Below are 18,146 nucleotides of genomic sequence, written 5' to 3'. Positions count from 1 at the left end.
GCACTGGATCACAGAGAGTGAAAGGAGAGACTGTGATTGTAGGATTAGAACCAAATACTGAGCAACTGAATACCTAATCATGGTTCTTGACCTGTAATCACTGAATCGTCTTTCCTAAGGGTTATGTTTGTTTTTCTATTTTTGCATCTGTCTAATGAAAAAAAAAAAAAAAAGAGCTTAGAAAGTTATCATGATGCTTTCATACTTGTCATTTTAATAAGTATTGCCAGCACTCTAATCAATGCAGAAGACTAAATTGACAGGTTACACATGAAAATATTAAAAATGATATATAATGTCAAGGTAGATCTCACACTACCCATTGATGAAAACATAAACTAGTAAAAACAATGTTGTCATCTTCTTGATTCTGGGAAAATGTTTAGTTAAAATTTGTAAATGTAGTCTTCACAAGGCAAATATATACATTTAACATGATCTGTTGTTAACTGAAACTCCTTTGGCTGGGTTTCTGTTTAGTTGTTTAATTTATATTTATATTTTAGTAATTTAGGCTCTCGTGAGTGACACTAAATAAATTTTCTGTATTTTCATTGACTTGAAGTTTTTATAAGCCTTATCTGGTAGTGCCTAACCTATTGTATTTTAAAGAATTAAGTTATTAACTTTTATAGTAATAACTAAGTAGAGTATGAACATTCTGTCTGTTGCCCTTAAAGAAAAATCCTGTCACTGTAGTGTAAATGTAACATAAGAAGGGTGTCTTATTGTCTTTTCAAATTTTTTTCAACCCATCAGCTGAATCACTAGACTGGTTTTCATTCTAACAGATCTGCACTCTGTGCCACCTACCTCTAGGAAAAAAACAAACCAAAACAAAACAAAAAAAATGTTATCATCTATACGTAAGGGACTTATAGGATATATGAAAGTCCAAAAGAATATTTAGGGAGAAGTGATCACAAAAGGGAAGCAGATGCAATACATAAACCAAAATTTGTTATAAATAATTTGACTTTTAGTGAAATATTAACTCAGTTCAACTCAGATATATGGCTAGATGGAGCTGCACTTTAGTGACGGGATTTCTCAAGCATTTTAGGAACTAACAAGTTGAAAGTTACTGTGATATGTGTGGGACCATTGTTATAGTGTTATCTGAAACACAGTCCATAAAAAGGTAATATTCTGGTATATTTATATTAAGCAGAAGAATGTCAGGTAAAAGGTGTTTTCCTGAACTTTACAGCTGTCTACATTGGCTATTCCATAGCGTTATAAAGTCATGGCTATTGTGTTCTCTCATAGACCATTGATTTCCAAATCAAACTTGTACTCTAAGCAATTTGCCTATCTTTCTAAATAAGCCAAAGAAGGCTTTTATCTGCCATAGTTTCATATGCAACCTTTGGTGTGCCCATGCATATTAGAGAGAGAACGTGTGCGAGTACCTGGGTAAGTAGTTGTTGCATTTTCTAATACAGCTGCTTCAGATTTTCACTACAGAAAATGCAAGAGCTCAAGTTCATAACCCCTTGTTGTGGTTTAACCCGGCCGGCAGCTAAACACCACACAGCCGTTCACTCACCCTCCCCCCTCCCTCCCTGGGACGAGGGAGAGAAACGGGAAAATGAAGCCTGTGAGTTGAGATAAAGACAGTTTATTAAGACAGGAATATAATAATAACAATAATAATAATAATAACGATAATAGTACTACTAATAATAATGTGTACAAAACAAGTGATGCACAATGCAATTGCTCACCACCCGCTGACCGATGCCCAGCCTATCCCCGAGCAGCCGGCCCCCCACCCCGGCCAGCCACCCCTATATATTGTTTAGCATGACATCAGATGGTATGGAATACCCCTTTGGCCAGTTTGGGTCAGCTGTCCTGGGTCTGCTCCCTCCCAGCTCTTGCTGCACCTCTAGCCTGCCCGCTGGCAGGACAGAGCGAGAAGCTAAAAAGTCCTTGGCTTGGTGTAAGCACTGCTCTGCAACAGTTAAAACATCAGCATGTTATCAGCACTCTTCTCATCCTAATCCAAAACATAGCATCCTACCAGCTACTAGGAGGAAACATCCTGCATCCTGTCCTAACTGAAACTAGGACATCCCTTTTGCATTAAAAAGAAATTGCTGTCTCAGATAAGGGTGCCGGACAATGGTTTTCTCTAGAGAGAAAGCTTGAATTACTTCGTGAAACCTCAGGTGTTTCTGTTCTTTTTTGGAACCCAAACCATCTTTCTTTCTAAAAGTTATTTATTTAAAAACAAACAAACAAACAAAAACAGGAAAATATTGAACTATATAATATTATGCATAATGTTGCAAATGCATAATCAAGAGATGGGCACTAGTCCATAGGCATGAGGATCGCTACAGTGGATCCCCTTGTTACTCCCAGCTTCTGATCCTATTAAACTCCAAGAACAGTTCCCTAGCTATTCTCACATTGACTTCGATGGAGATGCTAAATAGTTTGACTAGCTGGATATATGTATTTTTTTCTTAGCATATATTTACATCTGCTGAGACTACAAGAAAACTGTATTTTCATATTTTGAGCATATGTGTGTTGTATTGAGAGAGTGAGAGCTGTATGAAGGCCCTGACCACTTTTTATTCAAATATGACATAGACAATCTTCAGTGCAGCAGAAGAGCAAGAAGAGGTTCCCCGTTGCTTCCTCTTTTCCCCAGGAAGCATATACAATCTAAAAGGTGAGGAAATGCCTAAAAGAATCAATCTCCATTTTGCTATGTCGATCTGTTTTGTGCTAAAACTGTTATGCACAGTCTATTTTTCACATTTCACCTCCTTTTGTGTAAAACCAGATTTTTCTCTGGAAGTGTATGTCTTTTATTCTTTTAACTCTGATTTCAATTTAGTTGTTTGTTTTCTCTTTGTTGTTGTTGGTACCCACTGTATTTCAATATGAGATTGCTTTTTATCCACAGAGCCAGTGTCTGCAGATTAATCCAAACACAAGGACATTTTGTGAAGCTTCTGAACAATCGAAATCTCAGAGTTTCTAAGGTGGGATTTAGATGAATGCACATCTTCACTGCTGTTGTTGCTGCAACTGTTACAGTTGCATATAAAGATTTTTCCCATTAGGGTTTCAGTGTGGAAAGGCCACAAACTTCACTTTGAATTGACACTGAGAAGTGTATCTATTGAGAGATGCAGAACAATATGCATTTGCAGGATGTTAATAACATGCACCAAGCTTTGAATTTGAATGGAAGCTCCTCTTTCTGTAAACAGAGAAACAAAACCACTTATCTAAATGCCAGATATATAGAAAACACTATATATATTTAAACCTTAAAAAACAAACGAACAAACAAAACTTGAAAGAGAGGGAGATTGAAAAGGATATACCAATGAGAAGGGGGTTTCAGTAAATATTCTTGCTCACTGTTACAGTTGGGGGGTTTGTTTTTTGAGGAATTTTACTATTTCATTTTTTTTTTCCCTAATTTGAAATATTTATTTTAGATAATGCTGTTTTATGTCATATCCCTCCCCCCCCCCATATATAGGTAATTAACCAAATTCTGATGAAAAATTTCCAGACAGCTCTTCTGACTGTAATCCTAATCGCAATTCTATTTGGCAAACTGAGCTACCTCAGTCGTTCTAGTTACTAGTATTAAGCAGAGAAGGGCTGGCCCACAAATAATAAAAGGGAATTACGCAAGAATCAGGTTAAATTTTTTTGAACAAATATTTAAAGCTATTTGAAAAAATTAAATCTGATTTTACCTGGAATCCTGCTTAATCTTGTGGTTTAAATGCTACTCCTGTAATTATTTCACACCTTCTGCACACTCTGATCTGAGTATTTTCTACTCTTTTTTAAAATATGTATTTTAATTTCTTTTATCTTCTTGTTTGAAAAAGAATGGGTTTTTAAATTACTGTTTTATATAACTAAGTCTCCTATGAGATCTCATCATCTATTGTTGCATTTTTTATGCTTATATAAATGTACTGATAGAAGCCTTATTTGACTTTTTTTACCATAACAGTTAGTAAATGTATTTAAAATTACAATGTCTTGAAAGTACAAAGTCCAGTGAAGTTGGTGGGATATCTACTCTTGGATTTTAAATCAAGGTCTGCATATAGTCTGTCTATAAATCTGTAATGACTACTTATATACATTTATATTCATATGAATTCCCTGTGCTTCAGGACACACAAATTATGCATCTTCCCAAGGTCGCACCCATATTCTTCAACTGAATGAAAAATTGAATTTAAGCTTGAATTTAAATTAATTTTGATTTTTCAGCAATAAATGAAATCTGTTTCAGAGACTTCAGAGCTTTGGTGCATATGCAGATTCCTGTATAATCTGTAGCTAGGTGTTACAAATTACCTGACATTGGCTCCACATTTGCTCTACAAAACCTAACTGAGCGCACGTTCTTGTCCAGCAGCATCCTGCTAAACCTCTGAGAAAATGTATCAATCTTTCACTAGAAGGTAAAACTGCCTCCATGTACCTTGTGTTTTCTGTGGAAGCCACAGAGCAAGCCTGTGCTTGAATGACAGAACCTTCAGTGCTCTGGTATGGGCTAACTTGCTACTCTGTGAGACTTACTTTGTGTGTCCAAACACTTGGTGATATGATATATGCCAGAGCTACTGTAGGAAGAGAGAACATTTTGTACTTATGTGTTTGGTGTGGCTTTTCAAACTACGGTGAGAAGGATGGGGCAGCTTCTTCATTTCTTGATGTGCTTCTATTTTTTAATAAAAATGCCTAGATATAGTCAAATTTTGATAGTTGTTAATAGTCTTAGTTATTAGTCATTATGTGTCTAACCTTGCTCCTATAGAGGCAGAGGGGCAGTTTGTTTTTCATGCTGAAATGTAGCAGACTGGGTCTGCAGCTGCTAAGTCCAAGTTGTTGGTATGGAATAGCTTCTTTTTGCCATTGCTGGTGTGAGTATTTATCTAGTTATGATTTTTGGAATGTTTATCTCTAAGCAAGCCATGAACAATGGCTTTCCAGATAAGCCATGCTTTTCACAGATCTCACTATGGATCTTTAATGCTTTTATGTCTCTTCAGCACTGGGCTTAAGTTCATCTGAAAGGTCTCCTGGTAATCTGTTCTCAATTCCAAGTTTCCCGATAAAGCCTCAGCTGGTCTGAGTTCTTCATGATTTGGGATTTTGTAACCTGAAGTTTGTACAGCGTGTTTTGAGCCATTTAAATCCATGACTTCAGCTGATTTTACTCCTGAGACTTTCATAAATTCCATTATGGCATTAGAGGAACAACTGCAGGAGAAAGAGGACTGCAGAATACCTCAGTCTGGAAAAGAGATTTTTAATATATATATATATATACTTTTTTTCTGTACTGTCCAGATAAATCTAAATTATAGAGGACACTAATTTCATTTTAAGGAAAACTCGAGCAATTCATTTTTAACTACAAGTTTTTTTTGGAAGGTTTTCTAAGTATTTGTTTATATAATATTATTGAAATAAGTTCATCTGAGTAATTCCAAAGGTAAATTATTGAATGTTGGAAATGACTTTTTTTTTTTTTTTAGAGCTAAAAATACCACACTACGGTTTAGCTGGAAACTTCTCATCATGAGGAGTCTCAGTAAAATATATTGAAAATATTTTTCTACTTGATTAGCTACTTTATATTTAATTCCTCTATAAGCATTTCAGACAGAACTAGGCTTCAATAAATTGTCATCAGCTACTTTAATTCTTACTCAAAGCATTCATGCACATGTGCAATGAGGAAAATAATGTTCTTTAACATGCTTAGTGGTATGTCTTTTTTTAGTTTTTAAAGTGCTTCTATATGGAGGCATTTCAACTTACTCTCATAGTGATAACTTATTTCCTTAATTTTGTATCTATCTATCTATCTATCTATCTATCTATCTATCTATCTATCTACCATCCATCCATCCATCCATCCATCCCTCCATTCATCCATCTGTCCAAAGAACTAAGCTTTCTTAATTTTGAATAATTTTCATGAATTTTTAGTGCAAACATACCTTCATCTGTGGTTAAGGCAGTTTTCAAGGGCAAAAGTTTTGTACTATCAGGAATTCACCATTAATATTATCAGCTTTTTTTCTTAATATACTAAAGATTATTTCTTAATATGAAATTCATTTGCTGCTGTACACTGAGAAAGTATTTACATCAGGTTATTAAACATGATGAAATACTATAATAATTCTTAATTCTTTTTAAATTGTTTCTATGAAAATTTAAAAATAGATCTTTTTTGGTATATATGTTCTTAAATGTTACTTTCAAGTATATGGATTACTCCAAATTTAAAGCCACTATCTATACTGAAAATTCAATGACACAGTCCCTATTAATATAAATACAGTTTTCATAGGAATTATCTGTCCCTTCCCAGAATATAAAGACCATCAAAACTCTGATGTCTCAGTGTTCTGGGTAAAAGGCACGTGATTAGAGGAAAACCTTGTGGATACATTTTTCATCTGACATTGCACAAAGCAATATACTTAAATTTAGAAAAGGACTGAAATACAAAAAACATAATTGCTGAACCAGTGTGGTTATACTAAATAAAATTTTCAATGAGGCACATACAGATGCAGAATTCATTTCCATTCATGACTGATGATGTCACAGCAATCATTCATAGCTGTGCTGTGCTCTGTCACTCACAAGTTATATATAAGGTCATCAGTAATGACTAGAAATGAATAATGCATTTACAATCACTTCATTCAATATCTTTTGTACACACATCTCCTTGAAAACAGGTCACCCAGTAAGGTCAGGACCTTATGAAAGACATAGCATTCATAAGTAATTAAGTAGATATTTACACAGCTGCAATTTTAGTAATAATTTTTGTTTATAGTTTTTAATATTCATGTAGTTGTTATATTCATGTTGGGACAGATGGAGAGAACAATGAGTCAATAGAAAGTCCTATGCTGAATTCAACAAGCTTTGATGTGAGCCAGATTTTGGCTCTCAGTTGCAGAGCTATTGAATGGGCATGTGTAGGATTGGAGATGGCTAAGGAGTCCACTTAGTCTTCTGTCCATGGGTCAAAAAGTAACAGGTAAATTCTTTCCCAGAGACAGCATCTGCCCAACTAAAATATTAAAGAAGAAAGGTTGACCTTTGTGATTTTGCTACAGTTGGTCAAACCCCTCCTCTCCACCAACTCCAATCCCAATCCCTCTGTCAGAAAAGTCAGAAATGATTGAGGAGGGTCCCCAGGAGCTAAACATCCTTGCTGACTGCAGTGTCAGGTCAGATGGATTTCTTCAAGGATGATGAAATACAGAAGGATCCACAAAGCAGCAAGGGTAGATTTAGATTGTGCAAGGTTTGAAAGTTTGCTCATCACATAGTTGTTAGAACTTTTTCGTGCTTCATCACTGACCTTATGTTCTTGATTCCCAAAGGTTGCGTTATAACAACATCTTCCTTCTTTCAGCTTGATTTGCATTCAGTGGGCTGACACAGCACCATTTTGCTTCCATCCTGCTATAGCAAAAAATTCAGCTGAAGAGCTCAGTGTGAATAACAGCCTCTTAGTTGCCTTATTGTACACCACCTCAAAATGTTCTCTTTAGTCCAACAAGTACAATAAGTGGACGTTAAGGACAAAAGAGTCATCTGTGATCTGTGCCTACCTGCTAATAATGAATATGCTTTATATGCAAGATAATGCCAGATTTGGGTTTGTTTTCAGTGGGGTTCTGTGGAGGAGAAAGGGAGGATTGGCATAAACCTAATTCTGAGAAATATAATCAGTATGAAAAATGTCATCTCATTTCCTTTCAGAAAGTTTGTCACTATCTTAAAAAGAATTTGTACAGGGCCAACACACATTAAAATTCATAAGGTCTTAACTTACCTGGCTATGTCACCAGCTGTCAGCCTGTTTTTTATCTGTCTCCATTTCTACAATCTCATTCTCACATGAAAATGGGTTGGTTTTGAATGTGGTAAATAGAAAAATGATGTCAATTTGATTTCTCTGTTCTCTGTTTATCTTATTCTTTGTCAATCACTTTATTTACATTATGCATCCAAAGCCCTTCAATTCTCTTCTTTTGTTCCACTTATCATTTTTATTGCATATATACACACTCATCTCCCCCCCACACCCACGTACATATATAAAGTCTTGACACATAGCACTGACAAGCCCCTCAGATTACCATGATAAACAGAAATGACACTGAAAATGTCACAGCTCCTCTATTCAAATAGTTCTTTAGCTTCAATACCAAGATAAAATAATTTCTGCTTTTTTATTTCCCCAGTCTCATTATATGTGCAAGTGACTTAAGTATGAAATCTTTTCATTCCTTAGTCATAGAAACTCTTTTTTTCCCCTGTAATGACATGTTTTGTTGTTGCTGTTTAAAACTGCTTTTCTGAACTCATCTGAAAGGCGTGACGTTAGAAAATACTCAAAGTTGAAAGTAGTGTTAATGTAACTCCACCTGATATTACAAAAGAATATTACAGAAAGAAAATTATTCTCAGACATGGCCTAAGACAATACGGGAAAAGTTGAGGTAAGTCTTCACAAGAGCTTGGTGTCTTAGAATTTGGTCTCAGTCTGCTGATATCTTCACCTTTCTCAAGTTAGTGGGAGTTTTGATATTGACTTCAATGGCACCATAGTTTAAAAATAATTACTTACAATTACTATTTCTGCATACCCCTTCCCCAGTATTATTGGAAGCTGTGTCTAACGCTGCTGGTGCATCCTGAAAGGACAGCTAAATGATTATAAAGTATACAGGGAGGGCTGTCCTTTGAAAGTAGTCCTGCGTTATTAATAGACCAAGCTCCCTGTACAACAGTGCTATGAGGTAAGTTTTATACCTTTTTATCTACAGATAAAATTAGCTGGGGTTTGTTTCTGAATTGTTGTTTGCTGAATTCTGGAATATTCTGTTTAATTCTCTTTACACTCCAGGGGAAGCTGTGCTTCCTCATTCTGACATTGTCACAAGATTCATTCCCTGCTGTCTGGCTTTCTGTATCATTTACCACTGCTGCAGATGTTTTGTTGCCTAGGTAACATATTCCATTCATTTCCACTTTTGTTCTAAAAAATCATGAAGCCCTCCTTAGTGTATATCTGTGTCCCTGGAGGTGGACTGAGCTGCTTGGGTGTTTAATTAATGGGGCCAGAAGTCTGTGGTCCTGAGGTGAAACTTCAGCTCTATTTTGTGTTGCTGTGTTGTTTTTTTTTTTCATATTTATTTATTTATTTATTTATTTATTTATTTTTCAAGTGAGCCCACCAAACCTGTCAAAATGCTACCAACTGTTAAAGGTTGGTTTATTAAGACTCAAGCACATTACTGGAACAAAATTATTCTAGTAACAGGGAGACTAAATGAAACTCTGAAAATAAATATTTCCCAGGCCCATAGTGTCAGGACAGGGTGGCTTCAATCCTACAGCCTCACCTTGCAGCACTTTTCTTTGTTTCCTGAGTTGAAGCAGCCCCTGCTGCTTCCCTTGCGGAAGCTAGGTCCCTTGCACAGATCCTCCCTTTTGGCACCTCTTTCAGAAAGTGTATGCAGGTGTTAATGGTTGGGACCTGTTGTTACTGACTGTACTGCAAAAGTTGTGCAGTGGATCCCTGCCTATAGCCTGCTGCTTCTTCTGGGGTTGTATTCTGAATTTTGAGGGCTTCAGAATGCCACCTGTATCTTTAACAGTTGATATGTATATCCTTGAATTACTAGAGAAAAAACTGCAGCTCCTCTGCTTCGCCTTATATGCAGCAGTGTTTTCCTTAGGAATATTGGCAATAAGTTGTGAAATGGTGAGAAAATGGCTTCAAAGTCCTAGTCTAAACACAGGTACCCTTCTTTTCCACTACATTAGTTAGGACTGAGCTAATAGGATCTTCTTAGAAAAATTAGAAATTATTTTTCTTAGAGAAATAAGAAAATAGTGGGGAAAACTGACTTTTTTTTATTATTTTTTTTTTTTAGTATATATGTATACGGGTTTATTTCCTGCTTTTTCTATGCACCCTAAACTAGTAGTTGGACAAGTATTTTCAATAACAAATACAGTAAGCTCTAGAAGCTGTTTTCCCATCCTGGATAAATGTTTGATATATAGAAATGAAGTTTTACTCAAAAGAGAGGGAAAGAGAAAGAAAACAAATGAAGAAACCAGCAAATCAACAGTGAGAGAAAAATAAACAATGAAATTAATGTAAGATTAAGTGTAAAAAAGATTCAGGACATTTTGTGTTGTCCTGATCTTAAGCTACTTACTGTTCTTTAATGAAGCAAAATAATCAAAACTGCTGAATGAAATATCTTTTTGACACTTATAATTCATTTATTCAATGTTCAAAACATGCAAATTGACAATCAAAAAACCTTTTTTTTTTCTTAAGAGTTATAAAAACGAAAATATAATGTAACTTAGCTTTTTCTTTTAATATAGCCCTTTATCTATTATTGTTGTCAGAAATATTTGTTTCCAAATCTTAAATAATATGTGAGAGAATGAACATTTTATGTGTCTGCTTCCAACCTCCATCTTCTGTTCATGCATTGGACCCTGGATGCACAAAACATAGTTTGAAATTTTGAAAATTTCATATTTAAATATTACATAGTTGAAATTTTGGAAAAAAAAAACACAAAGAAACAAAAAAAAGCCAAAAACAACAACAAAAAATTGATATAAATACTGCTAAGGACTTGGATATACCCCTGTAATGTAGGCGGGCACTCATATATTTTTTTTCAAGTCATGCACTCGAAGATAAGATCTTTATTCTACCATTTGCCTTTCACTGTAACTGTATCTTTCACTGAAGGTTTTATTATAGTGATATCAAAGTCACAGAAAGGTTTAGAAGTCTGTTAACCTTTAAAATATTACTTTCCTTTCTTAGAACCTATATGAGGACTTGTATATTGTCATAATACTTGAAAAATTATTTGTGTGTGTATGACACTTAAACAAAATGTTCCGATACTTCCTTATTGAAAGCAAATAAGTAATGCCACAAACTCATCAGTCCTCAACAACTGCACAGTAATGAATTAATGTGCACGCACAAATGAGATCAGTGTAACTGCAGTCACATTCTCATTTCCTGCCTCTGAAGTTTTACTTTAAACATTGAAAAAAACAGCTGAAAACAGATTTAGAATAATGAAAAATATTGTGACATGTTGTACATGTTATTGTTTTTATTCTTTAAATAAGGATATTTTATTTTATTGCATATTGCGTATCATTGCATCATTCCATATTTTACTGCAACATAATAATTTCAAATTAATTGGGATATAAATCTGTAATTTGAAAAGCCAGTTCAATTTGTAAAGCCAGAAAGCCTCTGGATGTTTTATATATACTAAAAAATTAGTATTACTTTATGAGACTCATAAAGGAAAGGAAGGAAGACTATACTGTTGCATTTTAAATTCATTTTTCTTGCTTCTCAATGTGATAGTTGTATAAATTAACTAAGAAATAGGTTAAAAATGGGAAATTGTGGAATAAATTCTAGTTAGATTGCCTTCAGGGTCCTCTGAGTTTTATTGCCTGTCTTGGCGTACCATGAAGGGGCTTGATTTTCAGACATGCTCAACACTTTGCGAAATCAAATCTCTTATCACAACTTGACTGTCTGATAGTGATGAACACAAAAAGTCCTTAGGTTTGGAAGTGATGGCCAGAATTTTCCCATGTGCCTGATATCTGAAGACCTTCACTCAGACCCATTCCTTGGTGCAGTTTAGTTAAGATGCAGGCACCTACACTTTCTTTAGCCTCTTTCTGTATTTTATATCTACAGAGATGTTACAGACCAGTGTATTTCACCAGTCTATTTCATGTATGTTATTTTTATGTTGAAAATTTTGTTGGGTTTCAATCAATAGCACAAAATTAATGTGTTTTTTGTTTGTTTGTTTGTTTGTTTGCTTGCTTGCTTGTTTGCTTGTTTTGAAAGTTAGAACATTTACAGGAACTATATATATATATATATACATTTTTTTTTCTGTGAGATTTTTCTTTAGTCAAAAACCTAACACTGAGAAAGGTTTTACTGATATTTCTGTTAGCATACCAAAATTAGTGTCTCATTACAGTAAGGATGGGTACTACCATCTGAATTTTCCATAATGTGGAGGTGAAATAGTATCTTGTACACCAAATATGTGGTGAGATTGGATTTTTTGGACAGATATCTGCATAGTGGGAGGTTTGTAGATAGAAAGGAGACTTTAACAGTGTTCAGTATTCGTGTGATATTGCTTCATAAGGCCTTCAGTCTTCCTCTCTGGAGATCATTGAACACACAGTATAGCTTTTGTCCCCTTGCTCCAGCAGGCAGCAGAGCAGGGGGGGCAGCACTGCTGGCTACAGTATAGGACAAGGTTGCCACATGCTTTCAGCCTTGCTCCTTCCCTACAGTGGGGTGAGAGCATGGGGATAGGGCTATTCCCTCCTGAGAGATGCAGGCAAAGAGGATGGAGCCACAGGAACTTGGCCAGGGTCACACAGGACAGCACAGAAGGTCACATAATTAGCACTACAGTGTGATCCCTAGGATGTTTCTGGCACTTAGTAAGTTTGATCTCTTGTGAATGTAGAACAGGGAGTCAGCTGTGGTGCATATACACAGACATTAGTCTCCACCTCTTTCACCGTTTGACATGTTAAATGGCATGCCTTCTTAAAGTTAACATATGCCTGTCTAACACAAGCAGAACCTATTCCTGTCTGAGCTCTTTGGGCACTTCTGTCACCAGCAGCAGAAAAAAAATAGTGTTATTTACTGACATTTCTGGAGGTGTTTGTTGCAGGTTCTGCCAAGCCTGCCAGTGCCTCTTACTTGAAACACAGTGGCTGGTGCTGCACACCTCATCCCAGAACTGCTGTCGAGAGGAATTAGTCTGTCAGCATGGTTCAGTTCTTACAAATTGTTAATGGATTTTGTGCATGTGTTATCTCAAGCTCCAATACTGCTGTTTTTGTGTGCATGTACTTCTGGAAAACTATGTTGTTACAGCTAATAGCTCTATGTCTTGTGTATGATTGGTAAAATTTTTTTTTCCTGATTTTCTTTGTTTTGTTTTCCTCTTAATCCAGGTGACACAAGATCCTTCATTTTTGAAAATGTGGATCTTTTTATTCTTGAGTTGTTTCTTTGCATGGAAGGGCAATATTTACTTTGTTTTTCAGCTGTGCAGCTTTATTAGGTAGTCTAAAGCTACACCTTGGATTAGGTAGTCTAGAGCTACACCTTGCACCCTAGGATAGCAGACAACGGAGGATGTTTAGGGAAGGGCATAGGTACAGGACATACATAGATCCTTCCCCATTATCTTCTCAGATATGAGTTTATGTTCTGAACGGAGAGCACAGATGATGACTGGAAGGACAATTCATCACCATTATTTCTTCACAGGCAGTGACAAAATAATGAACAAGCAGATGGATAACTTCACCTAGACATCCAAACCAATAACTGAACCATCTCTCTTAGGTCTTGCCCAAGAAGCAGTAAACTATCCCTGTCAGAGAATATCTGATATTCATGTAGAAAAAACAGATGTTGTGCTTAAAGTCTCTCGTATGGTTTTACTTGGGCTAGATAGCTTGGCTTATTCAGGATTTAATCCTGTATTCTCCCTTGGAGACACAGCATTTACTTAGACTTTAAAGACAATTCCTAAAACAAGAACTACCTGATTTTCATGTCATCAGCAGGTGCAGGGCTGTGCCAAACAGATCTGGTCATGTTCATAGGACCTAAATTAGCATAACAGGATCTTTAATTGTTCAAAACAATGGCAGCATCTGGTTTTCTAGGCAATCCAAATGGTGATTTGTTGAGCTTGATATGTAAGATTTTATGAAAAATGACAATACTTTTATAGCTGTTAAATTATTAATCCTCGTACTATTTATGGTAATATTTTTATCATAATTAACCTATTTAGTATTAATGACGATGTAAAATGTGAAATGAAAGTCCTATTAATTTTGTAGTTAAAAAGCCATTCCATTTTATGCTGCAGCATCAGTACATGAACATTACGTGGTAGTAAGAGTGATAGACATGGTGGGAATACTATTTCAGCAGGCCACAGTAAGAATAAAATCTCTCCTTTTCAATCCTTCAAGCCTCAGTTGTTGTCAGGTCCAGCCAGTGGAGTTTTGTAAGTTTATACCAGTCAGATGCCTGCCATTCACAGTAGTGAATTTCTAAAAGCATGGTGCTTCTTTTTTTTTTTTTTTTCAATTTTTCTACTTCTCTGACCTATTGGCCTCTGTCTTATTTCTTCTCTGAGGGGATCTTTAACCTGTGAAAGCAAAAGCCACATTTTCTTAATAATAGTGTCTTATGTTACAGTACTGTGCACGTGTTACTCAGTAGAACCTGGGGCTATAGTCGAGCATTGATTTTTTTCATTTATTTATTTATTTTTTTTCAGTAGAAATTCCTAGTGCTGTAGACGGGGATTTTTACTGAAAACTTGAGTGTTTGACCTGAACCTTGATTTGACTCAGACCTGTACACCTCACAGTTATTGCATTCCAGTGCAAAAGAGCATTGATGGTTTTTGTTTGTCTGTTTGTTTTTGTTGTTGTTGTTTTTTTAAATTTGTTTTTGTTTTTCAATGAAGTAACCTCACCCTTGATAAGCATATAAAATGAAGAATACATTCAATGTGACTCATTTCCAGAAATAACTGATAGCCCTGCCTGGTTACATCATAAGTCTAATGTTAGGAGTAAGAGAGAGTCGTGTTCCTAGCACAACACTATGAGGCAGCATTGGCAATGCTGTTGAGAAGCAAGGCCTGAGGTCTTTTCACTTGGAGGTCCATACTTCATGTTCTCTTTGGAACTCCTAAGCTCTCTGTTTAATAGGTGTCTTCCTTGTTTGTGTCCTGCAGGGAAGTTTTCAATCACCATCAGTTTACCTTCCCTTAAAACTTAAGCTTATAACTTAAACCTAAACCAATGTCCAGAGAAATGATAATTTGCTGAATTTCTTCAGGAAGCCTAAAAAATGTGTGACCTACCTCCCTACTCTGTTGTTTCCCAGGACTGGCCTTTACCCCAAAGGAGAGAGAAGACTTACTCATCAAGTTCTGATAAGTAATGTAATTCTGGTTATTCATTTATTCTTACCCAAATACAACCATTGTGTTTTAGAATTCAAATTTATTAAAGCCCCAGCTCAGCAAGCTCTGTTCAAGATCACTGCAACTTCATAAATATTTCTCTTGTTGCTTAGGTTAATCAAAATGGATGGGAAGATTTTTTATTTATTTTTTAATAAGACTACTCATTCTTGGTAGGTAATGCTACCAAGTTAATTTATTCATATCTGTAATAAAATATGCATGTAATAACTTTTATAATATTATTTTTTCCATCTCTAATGCTAAATGAAAAACATATTTAAGACTCTCAGTTTAGTGTTTCATCAGTGTAATATAGACTTTCTATGTCTATTTCAGTACCAACATTATAAATGAAGGGTTTTTTTTGTTTGTTTGTTTGTTTTTAATACATAACACAATCTCATATTGCATTAATATGTGAATAGTCTGGCTAATGCTAAAGCATTTTGGAGATTATTTTTTTTTTTGTAAGCAAAAATAGGCATACAGCTGCAAAAATACTGTTATTTATCTCCATTTTATACAAAGAGCCTGTATACATATTGAAATTTATTTTCCGAGTCTATGACTAGCTTTACATACTGAGAGCTGAAGAAGCTTAAGAAAAAAGGTTGACAGGAATTACTACAGAGTTTCAGAAGAAGTGAATATCTATTGAAACCACTTTTATATATATATATATATATATCTTTGAACATTTTCTTTTGCTTCTAAAGAAAACCAAAGCCAAAACAAGGGGATTTAGCTGGAATTTTATCACTGATTAATTCTTTACTTTTTTTTTTTTTTTTTTTTTTTTTGTCTTGTGGTGAAGCCTGAACACACAGCTTTTCTGTTTATGTCCTATGAACTTAACCTGGCTAATTTAGAAAAAAATGTCAAGTGCACTTACCTGGAAGTGGTACACATTGGCTGAGTCAAACCAAACCACAATCCTGAAATGGCAATATTGCATCAATAGAGCAGTGAAAAGGTGGTCTCAGACATCACTGTATATTAAAATTAAGTATCTTTTTGTTCTGTCTTTTTTATTTTTTTAAATTTTTTATTGCTATGTTGCTTGAACAGGACTTGAAGAGACTTACATTTTTCTGGCCCCTTTTTACCCCGTACAATCACTTCAGAAATTGCTCTGTTTGAGCACTGGCTAGTTTTTTTGTTCCTGTTGCTCCTGCTTGGAAGGGATTCAGTAATGTCACCAGCAACCCGCCAGGTTGCCTGTATTGCCTAAAGCGATGTGTTGAGAAGAGATTCAGCAAGCTGCAGAAGGTCACCCAGAATTTTCTTACCCTGTTTTGCTTAGTGAAATTTCCACAAAGCACTGAACCTACTCTGTTCTTCATACTCCAAGTGCAGTATTTCTAAAACATAACCACCTTCCTCAGCTCCATAATTCTACAGCCTAATTCTAGAGAGTGTGGGCAGGTGAGAACATTTATAGCTATTTGTTGGTGTACATAAGACTGCCCCAGGCTACTTAAATAACTGGCAGAGTGACACAGCAATTTTTCCCTCTCAAGCTATGACTCTTACATCTAGCTCTTGCCTTTTTATGTTTACCAGTTTCAGAGAATTAATTGAATTAAAAGGTTGATCAAAATAATTTAGCAAACGAATGATGTTTTTTCTATTTATCCCTGAACAAATTCATGTTATTTCAACAGCGTCAGGAATTACCTTCAGCAAAGCTTGACTGTCAAAATCTTGTATCCTCACAGAGTATTTCAGAGCACGTTATCTCCTATTTTGGAAGAAAAATGCTGAGGAAAAGTATGATTTCTTTCCTTATTTCATTTTGCTGGGTTTGGTCATACAGCAGTTATGGTTACAGGTCATAACTTTATATTCTGCATGTGTAAGGAGGAAAAAAGCCAGAGTGTGTATATCGAATGTACTCTTGATATATTTCTGTAGCCAAAATATTTCATATGAGGTATTCTGTTGATTTCCCAAGCTTAAAAATCAGTACAGATGGGCTGAGAGGGCTGAATAAATCATTTAATGTACTCTTTATGTGGACTGCGTTGTTTCTTGAACTGTCATATGTGCAAGGGAGTCAGACTGAAAAGAGAAGCTCTTCCAGCTTCCATCTTCTGCTGGATGACATGGGTTTGGGACTTCAGTCATGGTATAAAGGTGAAGTGTGTCTTACTCTTTCTAAGGGATAGGGAGGAAGCACAGAGTTTTCCAAGCTATCTATGTTAGGTTACATTAGTTATATAACTCTGATATAATTCATTGCTTATGAGGTAAATGGAGAGAACAGGTGCCTCTTAAAGATGATTCAGACCCATAAGTTAGATGGCTACGTGCTGGCAGTATATACACTGCTCAGAGACCTGTTTGGGGTCATAGGGGCTCCTGGGTTTGCTCCACAAGCAATGCAAATTTTGGTTGTAACCAATAATGGGAGTCTATTGTGCACATTTATTTATTAATTTTCTCTTTAGTGATCAGTCTTATTCCCCAAAGCATTTGAAGCCCAATCAGCCAAACCAATTTCTCATTGTCAAAAATGTGTAATAAAAATTTTACAAAGTAGATCAATGCAAGTTCGTTTTCAGACCTCCTACAATTCTATTCCATTGTCTCTTCCTGTTAAATCAACTATTTTGCCACTTAGGAGACAGGAAGGGGAGGGTCATTCTTGAAGCATAACATTTTCTGCAAAGTTATATCTGCAATTGTTTTTCCATCTTGCAATAATGAAAAGCCATTTCCAGAAATAAATTACAAAAAATATTTTATTTTTCTTCTGTCACGAGGAGACAGAGTAAATGACAACCTATAGCAGATCTGCATACTGGAGTTTATTTAAGAACCAGTGGGAGTCGAGCTTTTATTTTGCTCATTTGTCCCAGAGGCTTACTCCCTTGATTTCTGCCAAGGTTATATTCACTTCTCTTGTATTTCCTTCCCCAGAGGGAGGTAACTGCTGCTCTGGGAAGGTCACACAGAGAGTCATGTCAGTTCATGTTGTGC

The 18,146-nt window shown here is 35.6% G+C and overlaps 1 long non-coding RNA gene across 3 annotated transcripts in view; it reads left to right on the top strand.

The window, feature by feature from the left end:
- Positions 1-2,579: 2,579 nt before the first annotated feature.
- The window catches only part of LOC310894739, a 73,068-nt gene continuing 57,501 nt past the window's right edge, over positions 2,580-18,146 (top strand). For all 3 annotated transcript variants that reach the window (XR_014580128.1, XR_014580129.1, XR_014580130.1), the window contains exon 1: positions 2,580-3,002. This is a non-coding gene — a long non-coding RNA (uncharacterized lncRNA). The remainder of the gene's footprint in view (positions 3,003-18,146) is intronic.

This window comes from Anser anser (assembly GCF_964211835.1).
Source record: "Anser anser genome assembly, chromosome: 2".
NCBI classification, from domain to species: domain Eukaryota; kingdom Metazoa; phylum Chordata; class Aves; order Anseriformes; family Anatidae; genus Anser; species Anser anser.
The sequence above is the reverse complement of the archived record's forward strand: the minus strand, read 5'-3'. Positions and strand labels throughout refer to the sequence as shown.